The 25,414-nt window shown below is 41.6% G+C and overlaps 1 protein-coding gene and 1 non-coding gene across 4 annotated transcripts in view; both read right to left on the reverse strand.

The window, feature by feature from the left end:
* The window catches only part of TRERF1 (transcriptional regulating factor 1), a 292,890-nt gene extending 270,513 nt beyond the window's left edge, over positions 1–22,377 (reverse strand). The window contains exon 1 of one of the 3 annotated variants that reach the window (XM_063633061.1): positions 22,252–22,377. The gene's annotated coding sequence lies outside the window, so the exon portion shown is untranslated. The remainder of the gene's footprint in view (positions 1–22,251) is intronic. The other 2 variants (XM_063633067.1, XM_055264111.2) reach the window with 2 other exon arrangements.
* LOC129473881 (small nucleolar RNA U13) lies at positions 3,827–3,933 on the reverse strand. Its single transcript, XR_008654407.1, has one exon. It is a non-coding gene; the product is annotated as a small nucleolar RNA U13 (small nucleolar RNA).
* Positions 22,378–25,414: the final 3,037 nt, after the last annotated feature.

Consider the following 25,414-nt stretch of genomic DNA (forward strand, 5'->3'; position numbering starts at 1 on the left):
AGAATTCTGATATTAGTCTTTGCAGAACAAATTTTAAAAATCTTTGGATGCTTTTAGAATTTCTCCTTACACTTGTTCTAAAATTTCACTATGTGTATCTAAGTGTAGTCATTTCTATTCATCCTACTCAGTTTTCAACCTGAAGATTTGTGCTTTTATTCAACTCTGGAAATTTTTTTTTTAATATGTTTTTAATTTTTCCTCTCATATTTTCTGCTTTTTATTTTCTTCTGGAATGTGAATTGATAGATTTGGGAGCTTCTGGTTCTACCCTCCATGTTTCTAAACATTTCTTTCATAATTTTTCTCTGTCCTCTTATACTACATTCTGGGAGAATCCCTCAGCTATTGTTTCCAGCTCAATAAACAGCTCTTCATCTGTATTCATTTTACCATTTCCCTCTCTTCTGAATACTTTTCACTTCCAAGATCTCTATTTGATTTTTTTCATAATTTCCTTTTTGTCTTTTGGATTCAATTGTCTTTTATCCCTGTGATGAGAGGTTCATTATACTTCTCTTAAAATCCCCTTCTGAGTTCTATGATCTGTTTCTCAGGTGCTAGTCATTTGTTTCATTTTGTGCTTCTCTTTTACGATGCGTTAGTAATTCTTGGCTCTGTGCACATCTTTTCCTTTGAGATTCTCTGTTGCCCCAACTATGGGAGCTATTTATTGCAGCCTTCTTCTAGCAACTGTGGAGGAATATGATGGGGATGGGCCTATATGTAGCCTTCTGAGTCTGAAGAGACTGTTTCTCCTGGGTGTCAGCAGCCTACTAAGACATTACCTAGGGACATAAGGATTTTCCCTCACTTCTGAGAGCAGAGATACCTCTGCTAGCCACTGCATGCACAAAGTAGAAAGTGGGAAGGGGCAGAAGTATCAGGCTTCTCCTACCCAAGCGTACAGTACTGGGTTAAATAGTAACCCTGCACAATTCATGTTCACCCAGAATCTTATTTGGAAATAGTGTCTTTACACAGAGACTTGGTGTCTGTGTCCAAATCACTATCTCTGTCTTCCCAGTGGGGAGAAGACCATGTAAAGACAGAGATTAGAGTGATGCATGCACAAGCCAAGCCATGCCAGAGACTGACAGTAACCACCTGAGACTAGAGCCTTCAGAGAGAGCAGGTGCCTGCTGACACCTTGATTTTGGACTTCCAGCCTTCAAAACTATAAGAGAATAAATATCTATTGTTTAAGCGTCCCAGTTTGTGGTACTTTGTGATGGATGCCCTAGGAAACTGATACACCGAGTAACCCTACCAATCACTCTTGCCCCACTCTCCACCCCATTTTTCATCTTTCCAATTTTTAACTGTAAGATTCTCAAGTTCATGATAATGTAGACGCCTTTTCCATCTCTCGTAGGTGACAGTAACAAATTGACCCCATATCACCCCCTACTTTTAGCCAAGAGAAAGAAATTTACCACAAGACAGTCTTTCCTACTTGGTGTACTTGCAGTTGAAACTCAAGTGTTCCCTCCTAGACATCAGGTAATTGTGATTCAACTCTTTGAGTCTCAGTTCATTCATCTAGAAAATAGGAATGATAATACTACCTCCTACCCAACAGAATTATCATGAAGATCCATAAAAATAAGTGTCTTAGTCCATTTTCTATTGCCTTTTTTTTTTTTTGTCTCACTCTGTCAGTCAGGCTAGAGTGCAGTAATGCCATCTGAGCTCACTGCAACTTCCCCCTTCTGGGTTCAAGCAATTCTCGTGGCTCAGTCACCTAAGTGTCTGGGATTACAGGCATGTGCCACCATGCCCAGCTAATTTTTGTATTTTTAGTAAGGAGGTCGTTTTGCCAGGCTGGTCTCAAACTCCTGGTCACAAGTGATCCACCCACTTTGGCCTCCCAAAGGGCTGGAATTATAGGCATGAGCTACCGCGCCCAGCCCATTTTCTGTTGGTTATAACTGAATACCTGAATCTGGGTAATTTATAAAGAAAAAAATTATTTCTTATAGTTATGGAGGCTGAGAAGTCCAAGGTCAAGGGGCCACATCTGGTGAGGGCCTTCTTGCTGGTGAGGACTCTGCAGAGCTCCAAGGTGGCATAGGGCATCACATGGTGAGGGGGCTGAGCATGCTAGTTCAGGTCTCTCTTCCTCTTCTAATAAAGCCACCAGTCCTACTCCCAGGATAGCCCATTAATCCATTAACCCACTGATCAACTAATCCCTTCATGAGAGCAGAGACCTCATAACCCAGTCACCTCTTAAAGACCCCCTCCTCAATATTGCCATGTTGGGGATTAAATTCCAACAAAGTTTTGGAGGAAATAAATATTCCAACCATAGCAATAAGTTTGGTAAAGCCCCTTGCAACAGAGCCTGACTCAGAGTTGGGGCATTATATTTTCCTTATGCTAAGTGCCACTGAGATAATATTAGCAACTATGACACATATAGAAAGTAATACATGTCATCACAACTTTTGCACCGGTTACCCAATTCTGTGAAGATACCTTAAGAAAATAACATAAACTACTGAAACTTCTTTATGCTTGAAAAATGTTCATTATAGTAATCCTTTAAAAAAGAAGACACTGGCAGTAAACTGAATAGCCAACAATGGGGGAATGATTACATAAATCTGCATTTTCCAATGTGTGTATATTTTTTACTACGCAAATATTCTTTATCAATTCATATATATAAATATACTTACAAAACTTGTAGTGTTTTAAAATATTGTGTAATTTCGTTTTCTTTTTATTTAACAGACACATATAATGCTTATTATGTACCAGGCACTGTTCTAGGCATTGTTACAGGCACTTCAAAAATATTTAGAATATTACACCTATAAATATTAGCTCATTGATATATGTTTTACAATTTTTAATAAAATTTTTATGTTTAAAAAAGTATTATAATTCTACAAAAATATTAATTTAATATAATCAATAATATTCATGTTATTAAGACAAAATTCAACTTTCTGTTTAACATGACACATACTTTAAATTAATTATGTAAGACAAAATATAATTTGTGATTTACATTGTGAAATGGAATTGTTTATTATGGTTAGTTTAGGGACCAAGCCTATATTCAGTATAGATTAAAAGTAACTACATGCAGCTGGGCATGGTGGCTCATGCCTGTAATCCCAACACTTTGGGAGGCTAAGGTGGGTGGATCACCTGAAGTCAGGAGTTCAAGACCAGCCTGGCTAACATGGTGAAATCTCGTTTCTACTAAAAGTACAAAAATGGCTGGGCGCTGTGGCTCACGTCTGTAATCCCAGCACTTTGGGAGGCCGAGGTGGGCAGATCACGAGGTCAGGAGATGGAGACCATCCTGGCCAACATGGTGAAACCCCGTCTCCACAAAAAAAAATTACAAAAAAATTAGCCGGGCTTAGTGGCAGGCACCTGTAGTCCCAGCTATTCGGGAGGCTGAGGTAGGAGAATGGCGTGAACCCGGGAGGTGGAGCTTGCAGTGAGCTGAGATCGCGCCACTACACTCCAGCCTGGGCGACAGAGCAAGACTCTGTCTCAAAAAAAAAAAAAAAAAATCAGCTGGGCGTGGTGGCACATGCCTGTAACTCCAGCTTCTCGCAAGGCTGAGGCATAAGAATCACTTGAACTCAGGAGGCAGAGGTTGCAGTGAGCCAAGATCAAACCACTGCACTACAGCCTGGGCTACAAAGTAAGACTCTTGTCTCAAAAATAAAATAAAATAAAATAAAAGTAACTACATGCTATGGCAGTCAAATGGACAAAAGCTATTGTGATTGCCTAGTGTTTAGAATTTTTGCATTTTAGCTTAAAATATCAACTTTTTTTAATTAAAAATTTCTTTTCACATCAGATGAGTAATGTGCTGATGTCATAACAAGGAAGTTTGAAAGAGTCACATCTCACATATTAGCATGAAAACCCAATCATCACCCTTATGAATCACAAACGGATCTCAACTGCTTTATTTTTGGAGATTTTATGTTTTGTTTCAAAACAAAGAGATGAGAGAGATTTCAGGCTGTCATTTGCAAACAATTTTCTACAAGTACATTTGGAAATGGAACTGGGGTATGGATAATCATTATTCCCAGTAAATGAATTGTTCCTTGCTATAGTTTGAATGTGTCCCCTAAATTTCTTTTCTTTTCTTTTCTTTTTTTTTTTTTGAGACAGAGTCTCACTCTGTCATCCAGGCTGGAGTGCAGTGGTGCAATCTCAGCTCACTGCAACCTCCACCCTCCCGAGTTCAAGCAATTCTCCTGCCTCAGCCTCCTGAGTAGCTGGGATTACAGGCACCCACCACTATGCCCGGCCAATTTTTGTATTTTTAGTAGAGATGGGGTTTCACCGTGTTGGCCAGGCTGGTCTCAAACTCCTGACCTCAGGTGATCCGCCCACCTCGGCCTCCCAAAGTGCTGGGATTACAGGCGTGAGCTACCGTGCCTGGCCAGCATAATGTTTTTAAGGTTCATCCATGTTATAGCATGCATCCGTGTGGAATTTATAACTGTCCAATAGACTTCTTAGGTGTTAGTCCCCAGTGTGTTGTGCTGAGCGGGGTATGGACTGAGGGACTGGGTTATCATCTCCACTAACCCTGTGTATATCCACGTGACACACACCCAGAGGCTCTCACGCTGCTTAACTTTAAAGGTGCAGTGTTTTAAATTAAAAACTGAGCTACTTTTTACTTTTTGAAATTAAAACAAATGCCATTGCCGTCTTTGACAATATGACCCCCCTGGAATGATGTTCATGAATCCTCTAGAGAATCACAAGCACCTTATGGGACCCCCATGAGGTGGACCTTTTGGCAGCCATTAGATGTGATGTTCATGAAGACAAAATCTACGAGAAAAATGTTTATGATCTAATGTCACAGGGGAAAGTGTAATACGAGGTCATAGTATGCTATGAAAATTAGAAGAAGACCATTTAAAACTACATAAAGATACTTCTGGTAAGAAGACAGAAAGGGAATGTACGAAATAATAACAATACCCTGCTGGATGGTAGAACCACAGGTACATTTTTCTCCTTCCTAAACTTTCCAAAGATCTGTAATGTGCTTATGTTACTTTCATAATTTAAACAATGATCACTGGCCTTGAGCAGCTTTTTCCTCAAGTCAACCTTGGTTCAAGCCATCACAAAAGTACACCCAGACCCTCATGTATCAATAGATAGGAATCTTTAAGTTAAATGATTGGAAAATTACACAGGAACCACTTTCTAATGTTCACTTTGGAAAAATAACCGCCATGGGCTTGCCTTTTAGAGGACAGCTTCTTTTAATGAGGTCCTCTTTGTACTTCATTAATCCACCCCCAATGGCCTTTAATTAGATCCAATTCTGTTTCCCACACACTTATTTAAACAAAAGAACAGTACGTTCATGTAATGTACCAGGCCACCTATTTAACCCACCTATTTTAATGTGTTGGGAAGGACATCAGCTTGGTTGTTCAGGAGGTCTGAGGTCTAACTGTAGCTGTGTGGACTCTGGCAAGTGAAACTCCCTTCTGAACTTTTTCTTTCTCATCTGTCCCATGTGAATGGGAGTCGTGACTTCTATGGAGCTCTAAGTGAGAAGGAAATTCTCAGCTCCTTAAATGATCTCTGTATTTCTCATAAGTAGACATACTCAGGCTGAAAAGCAGGAAAGTAGAAGTGTGATCAAAAGGCTGGAAAGCAGGAAAGGGAAGTGTGATCAAAAAGGGTTCACATGAAAATAAGCAAGACAGGAGAGAAAGCACCGGAGGGTGAATCTCAGGAGACCTGAATTCTACTCCCAGCTCTGCCACTGGTCACTGGCGATCCTGAGTTAGTCATTTCCCTTCTTTAGGGCTCAGTTTCTTCTTCTGTGAAATTAGGTGACAGGTCCAAGTCCCCTCCGGTCACAAATTCTTTTTTTTTTTTTTTTTTTGAGATGGAGTTTCACTCTTATTGCCCAGGCTGGAGTGCAATGGCGCGATCTCAGTTCACCATAGCCTCCGCCTCCTAGGTTCAAGCGATTCTCCTGTCTCGGCCTCCCGAGCAGCTGTGATTATAGGTATGCACCACCACACCAGGCTAATTTTGTACTTTTAGTAGAGACAGGGTTTTGCCATGTTGGTCAGGCTGGTCGTGAACTCCCGACGTTAGGCAATCCGTCCACCTTGGCCTCCCAAAGCGCTGGGATTACCGGCGTGAGCTACCGCACCCGCCCCCGCCCTCCCGTCACAAATTCTATTAATATGTGATGCTATATTGTAGGACAAGGATTGCCTATTTAGCCTCACTTGGTTCTTACAGGACCTCTTTGTTATCCAAAGGACTCAGCAAAATGTTGACTTTTTAATCTTTTAATTCATTCTCCCGTCATCTGTGAAGTAAATGAGAGGAGAAAATCCAGATCAACATTCCCATCTAAGCCAGTTTCTTGAGGCTGATACTTAACAAACAATAAACTGATGAATCATGAGATGGCCTTGGAAAATATTAGACACTTAAATCTTCTCAACATTTTTCAGGAAATAGGCTGTAAATGGGGGAAGAAAAAATCTAAATGTGTTCAAGATGGGGAATTGTCTTAAATAAAAATAACTACATTTTATTTTTAAATTAAAAAAAATACTTCCCCTGCAAGAACACTTAGGATGAGAACAAAAATACTATTAGGGGTTTTTTTCTTTAGAACTCACAGCCAACTCTTGCTAAACAGAGCATTTTGGAAAATTTGCATCATGGCTGCAGATTCAGGCAAGGAGGATGGTTGGGATGGGTGACTTTTCCAGCCACTTTCCTAGTTACTTGGTTTCCCTGATGGTGACACTCTGCTCTAAAACCAAACGCCACAATCATCAGGGGAAGGTGTGGGGTAAAAGCATGGAGGTGGCAACATTTATCTTCCGGCTCAGTACCTGGTTCTCTCCTGCGGTGACAATTCCTCTAAAAAGGTGCCCACTAAGGCCGGACAAGGTGGCTCACGCCTGTAATCCCAGCACTTTGGGAGGCCGAGGCGGGCAGGTTACGAGGTCAGGAGATCGAGACCATCCTGGCCAACATGGTGAAACCTCGTCTCTACTAAAAAAAAAAAAACAAAAAATTAGCCGGGCGTGGTGGCAGGCGCCTGTATTCCCAGCTACTTGAGAGGCTGAGGTAGGGGAATGTTGTGAACCCGGGAGGTGGAGCTTGCAGTGAGCCGAGATCGTGCCACTGCACTCCAGCCTAGGCGACAGAGCAAGACTCTGTCTCAAAAAAAAATAAAAAAATAAAAAAATAAAAGGGGCCCACTACACCCATAATCCTTTTTGTTTCTTTCTTTTTTTCCACACAGTCAAAGCTTTTTACCAGGACAAAACTTCTAAGTGTATTGTTCAGATCTATAAGTGGTTGAGCATGTCCTATACTGCGCTATATGTTCCCAATGTTGATAAGCTTCTACAGGATTCAAAGGCAGAATTTTCCAGCTAGAGTTACAGTCACCAGCCTGGGTTGAGATAGCATGGGGATGTGAGAGGAAGGGGTGTTTCTAGGGTCTATCCATCAGGGTTCAGTTGCAGAAACCACTAGGGCTAACTTAAACAAATGATTCCTTGACAAGAGAATTAAGTACTTAAAAAATTGTTTGAGGGGCTGTAGGAAGAGCCCTAGGGTGACCTTCCAAGAATGACTCCCCAGAACAAGATGGCAGAAGTGGCCCATAAGGGAGCTGCTTCTTCTGTCACTACAATAAGTTGGAGAATCAGGAAATACTAGGATCACATCGTTCCTGACACTCACAAAGCTAAGAACCAGACACTGGGACTCTTCCCACTTCTGTCACAGAACTCCATTTATCTCCACACACGTGCATGCCAGGAGAATGACAGAGAATAGCAGAACTGTGGCCCCCACCTTATTTCTGCCTTCCAAACCCCCAAGTGAGTTTCCTTGATGGACTCAGAACTCCAGCTCTAAAGGAGTCTAGGAAATTAATAGTCTTTCTCTTTTTATCTGAAGCATTTAGCAAGACATATTAGCTGGAAAAATTACCCCCACTTGTTTCTGCCCTGGAATCCTATAAAAGTTGATCAACCTTGGGAACATATAACCCACTGTAGGGTATTCTCAACCACTTATAGCTCAGAACAACACATTTCAAAGTTTTGCTGGGAGTCGGAATGGAGCTGAGTGGGCCTATCTGTAATATTTGACGTGGAGTGGGGAACAACACAATTCCCCCTAGGCCCCTTGGGGTTCACTATGATACACCAAAGCCAGCCCTGAACGTCATCATGTGTATAAGAAGAATCTATGCAAAGTGTAAGACCTTCTGGTGGGGGAGGACTCAGAGTACAGAATATAAATCACTCTTGGCTTCCCAGAGCTTACGCTGACTCATTTGAGAAACAGAAACAGTGACTGGCAGGCCAACATATACATACACATGCATATAATATACGTACATGCACATACATATATATAAAACTTTTGAAAACAAATGCACTAGGGAATTTATGATTTGCATATTTTAAAAATCTACCTTAGATAGCATCAGTATGTAGAGGCTAGGGACATGTTCAATTCCAACATTTATTGAGGGCTTACTGCATACCAAAGGAGGGCTAGATACATCCATGCATGCTTTTCCATTTAGTCTTCATAGTATGTGAATTTAGAGTTCCAGAAGCATGCGATAGCTAGACACATAGATATCCTTGGATATTTAAAACAGTTATTAGACTTCCCTGGCAGGGAAATTTAGGGATAGAAACTGAGTATGTGTGTAGATGATGCATTTATCTTTATTGAGAAAGTGAGCATTGAGAGGAAGGTGCACTCATTTAGAGAAGATGTCGGATTTCCAAAATCAGACATGTGGGGAATAAATATGTGTAGCTCACATGGCATTGCACTGCTGATGATCATCTTAACTATAATTTAATGGTTAGATTATAATTTAATGGTGTTATGAATGAAGTGTTATGACCTTGGCATACTGCCTGGTTGGTGTGTGCCTGTGTATGCACACTTGTGTGTCTTGGGGAGGGGGAAGTTCTGTTTCAGAAGTCACCAAAGAGAAAGTTATTCTTCTACTTAAGAGGAAGCAGAAAAACATTAACCCACTGACACAACACATCACAAAACACAGAACACAGAATTAGCTGGTCAGAACTCTCATATTCAAAGGCAGATCTTCCATCTCCAGCAGCCAAAGACTTAAGCCATGTTCCAGGTAAAGTAACAAGAGGAAGGCATTTTTCAGAACCCTCCTGAGGAAATCAAAGGCTTTTGGGGGGCAATTGAATGGGTAAGGATTCTGTGTTTATAGGTAGAATGTGTCCAAGATGGATGGAGGAAGACCTCCTGATTCGGGAGGTAAGTCTTGCCACCAGGTGGCACACACTATTTTCTTTCTTGTTCTTTTTTATTTCTTTAATTTTCTATGTTGATAGTAATAGTAATAATGGTATCTACTGAGTTTTGTTTTTGTTTTGTTTGAGACAGAGTCTTGCTCTGTCACTCAGGCTGGAGAGCAGTGGCGCGATCTTAGCTCACTGCAACCTCCGCCTCCTGGATTTAAGCAATCCTCCTGCCTCAGCCTCCTGAGTAGCTGGGATTACAGGCACATGACACCATGCCCGGCTAATTTTTGTATTTTTAGTAGAGACAGGGCTTCGCCATTTTGGCCAGGCTGGTCTTGAACTCCTGACCTCAGGTGATCCACCTGCCTCTGCCTCCCAAAGTGCTGGGATTATAGGTGTGAGCCACCGCTCCTGGCAACTGACTTCTTATATATGTGTTTGGTATTTACTACCTCATTTAATAGGCATGTCATTGTTCTCATTTTACAGACAAGAGAAGGACACTTAAAGAGTTTACCAAAGCCATAGAAAAAATAACCATGGACTCCAGGATTTAAGCCCAGGTCTGTCCCCAGAGCTTTTAACCACCATTGAGGTCCTAGCATCAGGACCGAGTCAACCAAACTACTGTGGAAGTAGGCCCGGTTCTAGCACTAATACAGAAAAGATGTGGAATAAAATATAATCCAAATAAATCTCCAGGTGCTAGGAATGAAGAGAACCATCAAAGGCAGAGCAGCTAGCTGAGCTAATGTCATAGTAGCCCGGAAGAATATGGATCTGGAGTTAGGGCCGGGGGCTAATACCCGTGAGAGGACAGGAGGAAGGCAGTGAGCCCTGCATAAAATTGAAGGCCTTGAGCTGGCGTGGTGGCACATGCCTGTAGTCCTAGCCATTTGGGAGGCTGAAGCAGGAGGACCGCTTGAGCCCAGGGGTTTGAGGCCAGTCTGGGCAACATAGTGAGACTCCGTATCTTAATAAATAAATAAATAAATAAATAAGGCCTTGTGGCACTCTTACCCCCTTAAATGGAGATAGAAAAACTGGACATGGGCCCTGGGAACCAGCCAGGAAGCTCACTATTTGTTTAAGGTCTGGAACATGAGGGGGAAAATGTCATCCAGAGAAACCTAAACCCTGGGCCTATGCCATGTGCATAGAAGTGAGGGCCATTGACACACTCAGCATTCTGGCAGAAGCAAATGTGTGAATCATCTCCGCGGAGAAAATGTTACTACTCAATAGTTTCAAGGATTCCCATTGGGAGAAACAACCTGCTGAAGACAAGTTCACAATAAAAAATTACAAACACCCTACTATGCTGGTGAGAGTCAAATCCTGTCTAAGATTTAAAGAGTGAAAAATAGGTTGGACTGGAAAAAGAAAGAAAAGAAAAAGCAACTGTCAATTCAGGCCAGAAAAAAGACAGACATAAAGAAAGCCAGCTGCAAAGTTCACAGGAACATTGCTTCCCCCAAAGTCAGTTAGCAGCTGTAAAATGCCATAAAGACCCCTTCTTTGAGCGATGACTGCTTTCCTACCAAACTCCCAGACAGCTTTGCCATACCCACCTATTGCTGGTTAGCCAATTGCTGAGCTACTGCTGCCTCATGGCAGCACCCAATACCTAGTTAATCCCCACTTCTCTTAACCAACCCCACCCCCAACCAGAGTAGGAGCAACCAACCAATCCAGAATTGATGCCTACTTCCCTTAGAATCTTCAGAATCCTTCAGCAGCTTCCTGTCTTCCCTCTTTGGAGCGACACTCCACAGTTCCCCCGGAGTGGCCTCCCTTGCTGGACTGAGTTAATAACTAATTTGGTCAGACTACAGACTGGCTCCTGAGGCTCCGTGGTGATTAGATTTTATCAGTAGAGAGTTAGCATATGCAACAAACAGAAAAATTGGCACTTACCAAAAGTCAAAATAATAGAGAATCTAGAGGATGCTATAAATAATAAGTTGATTTTAAATGATTAAAGAAATGATGGTGATAATAATAATGATAGCAAACATATAATACTGTTCTAAGGGCTTCACAAAATATTAACTCATTCAATCCTCACAAAGCCCCTGTGAAGTAGGTACTATTGCTTTCTCTCTTTTACAGATGAGATATTAGGAAATTTGCTCATGGTTACCACGAGCTATTAGAGTGGCAGAGCTGAGATTTGAACCCACGCAGTTTAGTTCCAGAGCATATGCTACTAATCACTATAAATTAAAAAGCAACAGGACACTATTAAATAAAAGTAGGCCGGCCGGGCGCGGTGGCTCACGCTTGTAATCCCAGCACTTTGGGAGGCCGAGGCGGGCGGATCACGAGGTCAGGAGATCGAGACCACGGTGAAAACCCCGTCTCTACTAAAAATACAAAAAAATTAGCCGGGCGTAGTGGCGGGGGCCTGTAGTCCCAGCTACTCGGAGAGGCTGAGGCAGGAGAATGGCGTGAACCCGGGAGGCGGAGCTTGCAGTGAGCCGAGATCGCGCCACTGCACTCCAGCCAGGGTGACAGAGCGAGACTCCGTCTCAAAAAAATAAATAAATAAAAAAAAAAAAGTAGGCCAATTTGAAGAAAGAACCAAATCAAACTTCCAGAAATGAAAAATAGAGTCACTCATTCATTCATTCATCAAATATTTATTGAGCTCATATAATGTGCCAGACAAACAGAGGCTCTGAGGATATTGCAGTGAACAAACCAGACAAAAATCCTTGTCCTAGTAGAGTTTACTTTTTTTTTTTTTTTTGGAGACGGTGTCTCACTCTGTCACTCAGGCTGGAGTGCAATGGCACAATCTCGGCTCACTGCAACCTCTGCCTCCCAAGTTCAAGCGATTCTCCTGCCTCAGCTTCCCGAGTAGCTGGGATTACAGATGTATGCCACCACACCTGGCTAATTTTTGTATTTTTAGTAGAGACAGGGTTTCGCCATGTTGGCCAGGCTGGCCTCAAACTCCTGACCTCAGGTAATCCACCCACCTCGGCCTCCCAAAGTGCTGGGATTACAGATATGAGCCACCATGCCTGGCAGAGTTTACATTTTAATGAAGAAGACAGATAATAAATATAATGCGTAGCATGTTAGGTAGGGATAAGTGCTACACAGAAAAAATAAAGTAGGGAAGGGGGATATGAAACATCAAAAAGGGGGTTAAGGCCATGTGTGGCGATGCACACCTGTAGTCTCAGCTACTGGGGAGGCTGAGGTGAGAGGATCACTTGAGCCTGGGAGGTCAAGGCTGCAGGTGCCACTGCACTCCAGCCCGGGTGACAGAGTGAGACCCTGTCTCAAAAAAAAAAAAAAAAAAAAAGGAAAAGAAAAGAAAAAGAAAAAAGGGGAGGGGGCAGGTGAAATTTTAGATAGCGTGTCTGAGAAAGCCTCACTGAGAAAGTGATTTTTATTCTACTCCTGAAAAAGTGAGAGAGCAAGCCAAATTGGTATATGGGGAAGAACTTTTCAGGCAGAGGAAGCAGCCAGAACAAAGGCCCTGAGTAGGGAACATGCCTGGTGTTTTTAAGTTACAGCAAGGAGCCTTGCTTGCTGTGTGGATAGAAGTAGAGTGCGTGTGTGTGTGTGTGTGTGTGTGTGTGTGTGTGAAAGAGAGAGAGAGAGAGAGAGAAAGTAATGGGAGATGAGTTCATGACATAACGGGGCCGAATCATGCAGGGGCTTGCAGGCCACACTGAAGACTTTGGTTTTACTCCAATGACAAGGGAGCTGCTGGTGGGTTCTGAGCAGAGGGACATAAGGATCTGACTAACTTTCACAGCATCACTCTGGCAGCTACATTGAGAATAAAGTGTAGGTAGACCAGCCAGGAGACTACTGCAATAATCCAGGCAAGAAATGATGGTGACTTGGACCAGATCTATTTTTAGGTAAAACCCATAAGATTTGCAGTATTTGCAGTGTAAGACAAAGAGGAATTAAAGGTTTTTAAACTGAGCATCTGTAATATCTGAATACCACCTGTAATCTCATTAAATGAGATAGGAAAAATGGCAGGGTTTGGGAATGAAGATCAGGAGCTCCATACTTCCAAGTGGAGCTATCTCCTAGCCAGCTAGGTTTAGGGGTCTGGAGTTTAGGGGGGAGATCTGAACTAAAGACATAAATTTGAAAATTATCAGCATATCTGTGGTATTTGAAGTCATAAAACTCATGACTTCATCTGGAAAGTGGTTGAGATTGTAAAAAAGAGAAGAGGTCCAAGGACTGAGCCCTGGGGATTTCATCACTGGGAAGTAGGGAAGATGAAGAGGAACCAGCAAATGAGACTGAAACAGAGCAACCAGAAATACAGGAAGAAAACCAGATGACAATGGTATCTTCAAAGCCAGATGAAGGAAGTTATTAAGGTGTAAAAGCCAAAAGATAGGTTAAACAGAAAATTAGGCCCAGATGAAGACAAAATTAGGAAATTCAAAGTTAGAAGAACAATGGAAAATTTTAAAAGAGTGATTAAGAGAAATGGAGGAAAAAGAGATTCAACATGCATTTAGTGAGCATCCCTGCAGAAAAGAAGAGGGAATATGAAAAAAGCAATCTTTAAAGAGGAAAATATCTAAGAATTTTCTATAATAAAATTTAAAAAGACGTGAGTGTTGTGGGTTGGTGGGTTGGTTTCCCTGGGAAGTAGACTGGGACAGAGATTAGCACACAGGAGGCTTATCAGGGAGCGCTCTTGGGATCAGCACCAGTGTAGGGGATGGAAGCAGGACTGGGCAGAGGGAGAGGGTAAGTTATGATGGAGTCTCAACTAAGACTTCAGCCACCTCATGAAAAGAATGACCTGGTTTGCCCAGGACTTGGAAGTTTCCTAGGATGTTAAGGAAATTTCAGTGTTAAAGCCAGGATAGTCTCTGGCAAACGAGGATGAGTTGATCATCCTACCATGGGGAACTCTGAGACTAAGATGGAACTTTAGAATTGTTCACCATGGGGATGAGAAGACTGGTTCTTTGTAGTCCTTCATCAACCAATCACTGGATGCAGGCTGTCCTCAGGAAGTAGTGTGACCCTGTGAGTAAAGCAGCACTGTTCAGCCCAGAGCAATTCCTGGAGAGGACTGACATTTCTGACATTTGAGCCTTGCCTCCTACAAGCAGCCCCAGCTCCCAGTACCCGGCATCTGGAGGATTAGGTCCTTTAGTCTGGAAGAGAGATTTGGGTAGTGTAGGATTGCATCTACCATAATGAGTCTTTCTTTTGAAGGTTCTCAAAAGATGTACAAATAGCCAACAAACATATGAAAAAATACTGAATATCACTAATTATCAGGGAAATGCAAATCAAAACCACAATGAGATACCACCTTACTCCTACAAGAATGGTTATAATTTTAAAAAATCAAAAAATAACAGATATTGGCATGGATGTGGTGAAAGGGAACACTTTTACACTGCTGGTGGGAAAGTAAACTAGTTCAACCACTATGGAAAACAGTATGGAGATTCCTTAAAGGACTAAAAGTAGATCTACCTTTTAATCCAGAAATCCCACTACTGGGTATCTACCCAGAGGAAAATACATCATTATATGAAAAAGACACTTGTACACACGTTTACAGCAGCACAATTTGCAATTGCAAAAATATGGAACCAGCCCAATGCCCACCAATCAATGAGCAAATAAAGAAAATGTTATATATATATATATAACATTTATATATATATGCATGTATACAGACACCATGGACTACTACTCAGCCATAAAAAGGAACAAAATAATGGCATTTGCAGCAACCTGGATGGAGTTGTAGACCATTATTCTAAGTGAAGTAACTCAGTAATGGAAATCGTATGTACTCATTTATAAGTGAGAGCTAAGCTATGAGGATGCAAAGGCCTAAGAACAATACAATGGACTTTGGGGACCAGGGGGAAGGGAGGGAGGGCATGAGGGATAAAAGACTACACATTGGGTACAGTGTACACTGCTCAGGTGATGGATGCACCAAAATCTCAGAAATCACCACTAAAGAGCTTATCTATGTAACCAAACATCCCTGGTTCCCCCCAAATCCTATTGAAATTAAAAACAAGAAGAAGACTTGAAAGGATCAAACTGTTTTTGAGTAATTTAACTCTGTCCCAGAACAAAGCTTGAGACATTTATAAGAATATGAAAAACATCCAGCATCTAACAAGGTAAAATACACAATGTCTGACATCCAATCAAAACTTACTAGGTATGCAAAGAAGTAGGAAATTATGATCCATAACGATGAGAAAAATCAATTAATAGAACCATATTGAGAAACAGCACAGATGACAGCATTAGTAAATAAGAACATTGAAAGTTATTGTAAGTATATTTCACATGATTGAGAAGCTAGAGGAAAGACTGAGCATGTTAAGTAGAGACATGGAAGACATAAAAAAGGCCCAAATTGAACCTCTAGAGATGAAAACCATAATGTCTGAGATAAAATGTCACTGTATGGCCCGAACAGCAGAGTAGACACTACAGGACAGTAAAGCCTCAAAGTCAAAGTGTATTAAGCAGAAATTAACAGATCCAAAGGAGAATTTGATAACTTCACAATCATAATGGAAGATTTTCATATTGCTTTATCAATATTCGATAGTAAAAAAGTGAGATTTTAAATAAAATATATACTTTTAAACATTTTAAATAAAAATCCAAAGTAAGTACAAATTGGCATTGAAGGTCTATAACCTCATGTACTGAGACATTTGTCGTCTACCATGAGCTACTTTAGGGCAGGAACTGTGTCCTGTTTAGGATTGAATCTCCAGGGCCCAGCATGGGGCCTGACACTTTTTAGATTATCAATAAGTAAATACTTACACATTCTAAATAATAAGTGAATTTTAAATAAGTAGCTAAAGCATTAGTAAGTCTACAGAAGAATTAAATGGACAGTTAAACAGTTTGAATTAATGGAGAAGTATACAACTGTAGCCAATAGCAAATAGAGCATACATATTTACTTCAAAAACATGAGAACAACTGTAATAGTCAACCATACGGTAACCATTAGACAATGAAAATTTTGCTATCATGCAGTTGCAAGCGACTGTAACTGTAACTGATGTTTTCTTGCCATATAAGCAGTGAATTCAGATACTTTTAATGGTTCTTGCAAGTATAGTTATTTTATTTTCTGGGGAGTTGAGGAGAGGGCAACACTTCCCTCCTCCCGTTCTTCATGCTGACAAGCTAATATCACTTCACAATCAGACAATAAAAATAAAAGTCTTGATACAAGGACCTGACAGAACAGCAAGAAGCAATGTAGAACTCAACACAGCAGGTCCAAGAAGTGACTTAACAAAATCTCACAATCAGAGAATATTAGAATTCAGCCCAAATCTCTGTATTGATCATCACCTTATTGAGAAGACGAGGTATCAACTGTAAAATTATACTATACTGATTGTATAATAAACGGACATTCAGTTTTCAGCTCATATGTTGTTTCTATAAACTCCCCTGTCAAAAAAGTGCATTCAAGTACCTACTGTTAAAGTTAGATATCTGGGTTGATTGAGCCCTATCTGATGATAGGCAGGACTCTCATGCCCAAGGCAAGGAAATAAAATAGACATCAGTCTTATGGATGATTTCTTCTTTTTTTATAACAGTTTTATTGAGATGTAATTCATATGCCATACAGTTCATCCATTTAAAATGTATGATATGATGTTTTTAGTATATTCACAGTTTTAAATCATCAACACAATCAATTTTAGAATATTTTCATTATCCCTGAAAGAAATTGTGTACCCATTAGTCCCATTAGTCATCATTCGTCATTGCCCACAACCCTAGGCAAACACTAATCTACTTTGTGTCTCTATAGATTTGCCTATTCTGCATATTTCATGTAAATAGAATAACACACTATGTGGTCTTTGTGATTGGCTTCTTTCACTGAACATTTTCAAGGTTCATCCATGTTGCAGCAGGTATCAGTACTTGATTCCTTTTTATCAAATAATAGCCCATTGTATAGATAATATCGCATGTTATTTATCCATTCATCAATTGATAGACATTTGAGTTGTTCCTATTTTTCAGCTATTATGAGTAGTGTTGCTACGAGGAATTCCTGTGTAAGTTCTTGTGGCGACATAGGTTTTCATTTCTTTGGGTTATATAGCTACTAGTGAAATTGCTGGGTCATATGATAAACCTATGTTTCACACTTTGAGGAAATGCCAGATTGTTTTCCAAAGCAACTGCACCATTTGACATTCTCATCAGCAGTGCAGAGTTCCAATTTCCCCACATCCTTGTCAACATTTGTTATTATGTCTTTTTAAATTATAGCTATCCTATTTCATTGTGGTCTAAATATTGCTTTAATGGGGCTTATTTCTTTTTCTTTTTCTTTTCTTTTTTTTTTTTTTTTTTGAGACAGGATTTGCTCTGTCACCCAGGCTGAAATACAGTGGTATAATCACGGCTCACTGCAGCCTCAACCTGGCTGATTTTTTTTTTTTTTTTTTTTTTTTTTGAGAAAGAGTCTCACTGTGTTGCCAGGCTGGAGTGCAGTGGTGCAATCTCGCCTCACTGCAGCCTCCACCTCCCTCCGCCTCCTAGGTTCAAGTGATTCTCCTGCCTCAGCCTCCTGAGTAGCTGGGACCACAGGCACGTGCCACCACGCCCAACTAATTTTTTTTTTTTTTTTTTTTTTTCAGTAGAGACGTTGTTTCACCATGTTGGCCAGGATGATCTCAATCTCTTGACCTCGTGATCTACCCACCTTGGCCTCCCAAAGTGCTGAGATTACAAGCATGAGCCACTGCACCCAGCCCTCCTGGCTAATTTTTAAATTTTTTGTAGAGACTGGGTCTTGCTATATTGCTTAAACTGGTCTTGAACTCCTAGGCTGAAGCAATCCTCCTGCCTCAAGCCTCCCAAAGTGCTGGAATTACAGGCATAAGACACTGTGCCAAGCCAATGAGGCTTCTTTCTGATTGAGTGTTCTGCAAAATAAATGAATGTTTTTAATTACTTTGTATAATATGTACTTTATTAACTTTGTTTACTTACAAAAATAATCAGATTTGTTATATAAAAAGTGTTTGGTTTTCTACTACTGTATAACAAACTATCCCATAATTTAGGGGTTTAAAACAACAACCATTTTATTCTCTTGCTATTCTGTAGGTTGACTGGGCTCTGCTGGATGGTTCTTCTGCTCTGTGTGATGTTGGCTGGGGCTGCAGTCACCTGGGAGTACTACCGGACAGAAAAATCCAAGCTATCTCTCTTACGTGTCTGGTACCTTGGCAGTGATGGCTGGAAGGCTGGACTCAGATGGGGTACTTGAGCAGCTAGGATTTTTTCTATTTCTACATAGTCCCAAGGCCTCTGTCTTTCCACATGACCTCCCCAGCAGAGTAGTCAGACTTCACACATGGCAGCACAGAGCTCCCAAAAGTGCAAAAAGGGAGACTTTGAGACTTTTCTAAGGCTTTGGCCTGGAACTGATATAAGTATCACTTCTACCATGTTTTATTGGTTAAAGTTAATCTGGGCCAGTCTAGATTCCATGTGGGAGGGGACTAAGAATGGCAGGAGTCATAGGAGGCATAGATCCTTGGGGGCCACCTTTGGAGACTAGCTACCAAAAGCAACAATATCAACAACAACAAAAGAAAACAACAACAACAAAAAATAGCCAGGCATGTTGGCTCGTGCCTGTAGTCCCAGCTACTCAAGAGGCTGAGGTGGGAGAATCTCTCAAGCCTGGAAGATTGAGGCTACAGTGAGCCATGATCATGCCACTGCATTCCAGCCTAAGTGACAGTGACACATTGTCTCAGAAAAACATTAAGGATAACTTTTGAGCACATTATTATTGTTAGTTACTGATTTTGCCAAGAAACTAATGGATAGCATCTATTATGCCTGAATAAGGAGTTTTTGTGTCCCTTGCAATGCTGAAGACTGTTGTACACATCTCCTCTTAGCTTGTTTTAAGCCAGAGCTTAATTTTTAATAATTCAGTGATGAATCTTGTTTAATCTCTTAAACCTCTTGCCTAATTCTCTTTTACATTATGGGATTAAACACATTAAAAAGAAGATATGGCCAAACAATGACTCACTCTTCTTTCAGCCAGATCCCCAAAGGCAGACAGACTAGAAGAAATGTTGCAGAAGTGAATGAAATACACAAGTTTAAACTCAGATATAAATCATCGGAGGCTCAGTCTATTGACTCCAACTTCCCCTTTCTTTCATGGCACAAATTAGTCTTAAAGGTTTGCAAATGCTACTCACTGCTGTACTTGCCACAGAATATTCCATATTGAGGCTGATATTACTAACTCACTGTCACAAACTATTTGCTTTGAGCTGTTTCTCTAACAGTGGAGAGGGGTCACACTGAGTCATCTACACTTTCACTCAGTCCCCTGAGAACCCTCAGGAGATTCATTTGCTTGATGGCTGGGCAGGATTAGCAATGTAGGGATGGTGGCTTTAGAGTGGGAGCTTGGGCAGGTGGACCGTGTGCTCTTTGGGCCCAGGGCTGTATTAGGCTGAGGAGACTGAAGGAAGAGGCTGAACTCAGACTGGTTGAATGGAGCCCAGTCAGGTCAATTTACTATACAGAACCCACATGTCGTGCCCTAGTGATATTGATGGAGCTCTGTGTTCTCACTCACTCACTTCCTGATTCTGCCTGGGCTGGTGAAGTGCATCGTGATGGGGTAGGGCTGGAAGGGTCCCTGCTCTGGGGCCACCTGTGTTTTGCTGCTTCTTAATAAGATCTGGAAAGTTCCCTCACTTTTCCACTATGTTCCTTCCAATCACCAGCCTTGTGGGGAGGGTTGGGGAAATAAAATAGGAGCATCCTTTATGCCATGATTAAGGGGTGCTAAATAAAGCCCCCCTCTCTGAAAAAACCTGCCATATGGCTCAAGATACCTCCAGGACAACCTCCTTTGAGGCAAGGCATTGAAAGCAGCTGCTTAAAACCAAATGAAGCTGGGTACAATGGCACATGCCTCTAGTCCTAGCTACTCAGGAGGTTGAGGTGGGAGAATCACTTGAGTCCAGGAGTTCAAAGCTGTAGTGCTCTATGATTGAACCTGCCAACAACCACTACTCTCTAGCCTAGGCAACATAGTGAGACCCCATCTCTAAAAAAAAAAAAAGGCAAATGAGGTTTGGGTAATCTTACCTATACACCTATTCTCTGCCATTACCACTTTATCAATTTGATTTATCAGACTTGCCCAGTGAAACATCTTAACTCTGGAAAAGGCACTCTAGACTGTATACTTTTACTGCAACCTCAGGCCCCAGATTTCAACCTTGAAAATTCTGCATATTTCTGCCAATGATAATCTCAACTCTTGTACTGGAACTTTGTGTAGAAAGTATCAAAATATGATGATATCAAAATGAAACAGTCCATGATTTACAGCCCATGCTTTACAGCCCACATTCCTTGGCTGGTTCAGAAGCTGCATTCTTTTTACTGTAAGAAAGCAAAAGCCAAACCAAAATTGGTGGGGGGGTGGGGGGAGGGTGCATATTTAAAAACTGTGACCTCTCAGTGAGCTAAACCAGGAGAGAAAAGTGAGAAGGACATAAAGACTTCAGGGTAGGCCAGGTGCGGTGGCTCACACCTGTAATACCAGCACTCTGGGAGGCCAAGGCAGGCAGATTACTTGAGCTCAGGAACTTGAGACCAGCCCGGGCAACATGGTGAAATCCCATCTCTACCAAAAATACAACAAAATTAGCAGAGCATGGTGGTGCACACCTATAGTTCCAGCTACTCAGGAGGCTGAGATCAGAGGATCACTTGAGCCTGGGAGGCAAAGGTTGCAGTGAGTCAAGATTGTGCCACTGCATTACAGCCTGGGTGGCAGAGTGAGTCCCCATTTCAAAAAAAAAAAGCAGATTATATGGTGTAAGTTCGTGTCTTTGCATGTGTGCCCACCTCCCTGTTCCCACTCCCTCTTTTTTTCCACCTCCCATCCCCCAACCCCTGTGTCCTAGGCAGGCCTGGCTTTCTGAATTCACTTTCACTTCAGCCAGCCATTGTGATTGGCAGCCTGATCTATGGAGTGCAGGTGCATCCTAGTCTGACCTCCAGCCATGTGTTAAGCCAAGTGGGACAGGCTCTGCCCCAGCAGGGGTGGAAGATGGCATTTTGGAGGGTAAGTTCAAAACAGAAGAGTAATGGCAAGCCCACTCGACAACCATACCACATACTTCAATCTAGCTTTGTAATGAAGCCAACATTTTAATCTCCAAAAATGTAAAAATACAAAATAAAAATAATTTCTAAAAAGAATCCTAAGAATCCAAATAGGGGAGGAGACATACCCCTCTATACTGCCCCTCCCCTGCATCTAGTGTCGCTTTCGGTTCCATCTACCAGTTTTCTGGAGTTCCCTGCCAGAGGCTGGGGATTGTGGGGAGAGATCCTTAGGGTATTCCTTTTTCTTTTTATTTTTTAAAGAGTTGTGAGCTCACTATGTTGCCCAGTGTTCTCAAACTCCCGGACTCAAGGAATCATCCCACTTCAGCCTGCTGAGTAGCTGGGACTAGAGGCACGCACCACCACGCCAGGCTCCCTAGGGTGTTTCTGACTCAGGCTTTACCGACAGCCTTGCCCAGGCTATGGAACTATTCATCTGTGCATGCATATGAGCTGCATCCCCACTCCTCTACACTCTCGAAAAAGAGCACCCTCCACATCTCCCACAACAGCGAATATATGAATTCTTGACACCAATTAAACAAGTGTTTCTGTGTCAGACACCAAGAAGGGTACTGAGGTTACAGAAATAAAAGACAATCCATGAATTTTTTGGATGATCTCACAAACAAGTCATGTAAATGACTATTACACTATGTATTAGTCCATTCTCACACTGTTGTAAAGATACAACCCAAGACTGGGTAACTTATAAAGGAGAGAGGTTTAATTGACTCACAGTTCTGCATGGCTGGGGAAGCCTCAGGAAACCTATAATCACAGCGGAAGGGGAAGCAAGGCACTTTCTTCACAAGTTAGCAGGACAGACAGCAAGCAAGAGCAGGAAAAACTGCCTCGTTATACCGTCGGATCTCATGAGAACTCACTCACTATCACGAGAACATCATAGGGGAACCACCCCCATGATCCAATCAACTTTCTCCCTCAACACATGGGGATTACAATTCAAGATGTGATCTGGCTGGGGGACACAGAGCCAAACCATATCACACTACATGCTGAATTCTAGAATAGAGGTGCAATGGGTCATGAGCACATAGAAGAAGAATTGTTTGACTCTATCAAACGTCATATATAATGCTTTGGCTGCAAAGAACAGAGTGCCCGATTACAGTGGCCTAAGTAGTAAAGATATTTGCTATCTTATATATAAGAAGTATGGAGCTGAGACGTCCAGGGTTAGTCTAGAATGCCATTAAGAACCAGGCTCCTTTTGTCCTGTGCATGAGGGGAGAATCATTTTACTTTAAATCTCTTTATTTAAATAATTTTATTTTAAATCTTCTTCATTGTGAATTTAATATGAGCATTTCATGCTCATATTCATCATTTCTGATTCAGCAGTTCTGAATTTTTTCAGCAGATAAAATACATTTCAGGGTTTTAAAAATGTGATTAACTTACTCAGGCCAAATATGTTTACTTATCCTACACACGTGACGCAGTACCTTTCAGTTCTGCAGTCATGACTGTACATTCCTTGACTGCACCAAGAGTTGCTGAGTTTACCTTTATAACAACCGTTTTAGAGTCCAGAGGTAATTTCTCTCCAGCTCTAATAAAAATGACAAACTAGGTCAACTTCATTTGTCTTTGAAGTATGTTAGGAAGAAAAGGCAAGGTTGCAATTTTTTAAACTGTATTTATCTGTTCGATTACACTAGAGTAATACATCTGTGTTCTAGAAGGTGTGGGCAATAAAGGAGGTTATGCAAGTTGGAAGTACGAAGAAGGACAAAGGGGGCCTCCTGGAGTTGTGCAGTACGCAACCTATGAGGCCATATGTGACAACCTTATTCTAAACACAGAGCACAGAAATAAGAATACCCCATGACTCTACCTCCCAACAACAATATTAACATTTTGCTAAATTCAGCCCTTCTTCTAGGTATATAGTATGTTACAATGATATTATAAAGTATACCTGCTTTATAACCTTTCACTTATAATTCATTATAAACATTTTAAATACTTAAGCATTCTTAAAAATATCATTCTCAACGGCACCATGTTTTATTGTTTTGTTTCGTTTGTTTGAGAACAGAGTCTCACTCTGTTACCCAAGCTGCAGTGCAGTGGCGCCATCTCAGCTCACTGCAACCTCTGCCTCCCCGGTTCAAGCGATTCTCATGCCTCAGCCTCCTGAGTAGCTGGGACTACAGGTGCATACCACCACGCCCGGCTAGTTTTTGTATTTTTTTGTAGAGATGGGGTTTCACCCTCTTGGCCAGGCTGGTCTCAAATTCCTGGCCTCAAATGATCCACCCACCTCAGCCTCCTGAAGTGCTGAGATTACAGGCATGAGCCACTGCACCTGGCCTATTGTTTCATTTAACAAACACTTATATGGTATTTTTATGTGGGCCAATATTTTAAGCTCATTAAAAATATTAACTCGGCCAGGCACAGTGGCTCACTCCTATAATCCCAGCACTTTGGGAGGCTGAGATGAATGGATTGCTTGAGCCCAGGAGTTCGAGACCAGCCAGGGCAGCATGGTGAAACCCCATCTCTACAAAAAATACCAGGATTGGCCAGGCATGGTGGCATACGCCTGTAGCCCAGCTACTTGAGACGCTGAGGTGAGAGGATCATCTGAGCCCAGGAAGTTGAGGCTGCAGTGAGCCATGTTCATGCCACTGCAGTCCAGCCTAGGCTACAGAGTGAGACCTCATCTCTAAAATAATAATAATAATTAACTCATGTGATCCTGCAGAGATATCTTTGTTTCCCCCTCCAGATGCCTCTATCCCCTCCCACCCTGCTCTGTGCCCCGGGATGCTGATCTGAATAGACGGCATCAACAGGCTCTGTGACCTCTCTCTTCCTCGGGTTTGCGCAGTGAGAGCTGTGGTAGATTGGATTATCACTCCCAACTCTAATCTCTCCCTGTGTTAGGATTTTCCATGTAAGTATATGGAATATAAATATCTATTCCATTTATTTTAGGATCAGTCACATGACACGCTTTAGCCAATGGGATGTTTGTAGACACCCAGAGCAGAGGACTGGAACGGAGTTTCTTTGGGTTGGCCTCTTGGCCACTCTCTCCAAAATGAGAGGCCCATGAAGCAGACCTGAATCTGACCCAAAGCCTGAAGCAGAGCAGGCCCAGTCAACTCAGAAGGAAGAAAAACAAATGTTTGAGTTTGTAGCCACTGAGGTTTGTGGGTTGTTTGCATATACCATTATTGCAATCAGGGAGTGTAATTACAGGTATCTCAGGAGACAGGAGACTGGACGGTAAGGTCAAGGTATGTATAAAGGGTCACAGGGCTGCTGGGTCCTTTCTTCAAAGCCACAGCTTCTCCTCTCCACGTCTTTCCACACCTCTCTCTCTCCAGGTTCCAATGACTACTCAACTGCTCCCTAGGACACCCTGCTGTTGCCTCAATAGAATCTCTTGATTAGATTATACTTGAATTACCCAGTTTGAGAGTGTCTTCTCTTTCCTGCCTAAACTCTGAATGACAAAAAAAAAAAAAAATCCTCATAATCATCTTGTTATATAGGTACTATTATTCCATTTTACCAACAACAAAATTGAAAATCAGAGAGGTTAAGTAACTTGTACAAGGTCACACAGCTAGTAAGTGGCAGAACTGAGATTTGAACCCAGGCAGGCTGGGATCATGCTCACTTCACTATGCCACTGTGGATCCATCTAATGGTCCTGTTATAATTCCTTTTCCACCTCCCTATGGCTACACATTTACGTGGTATTTATAAGCCTGTTATCACAAACATTGTTTTGTTTGCTTGTTTTTCTATTATAAATGCTTCTGTGATGAGAAATGTCTGTATAAATATTTGCTCATATTCAGGGTTAGGAAATTTTCTAAAAATGAAATAGTTGGATTAAAGAATATGAATTTCTCTGT

This window comes from Symphalangus syndactylus, chromosome 23, assembly GCF_028878055.3.
Source record: "Symphalangus syndactylus isolate Jambi chromosome 23, NHGRI_mSymSyn1-v2.1_pri, whole genome shotgun sequence".
NCBI lineage: Eukaryota > Metazoa > Chordata > Mammalia > Primates > Hylobatidae > Symphalangus > Symphalangus syndactylus.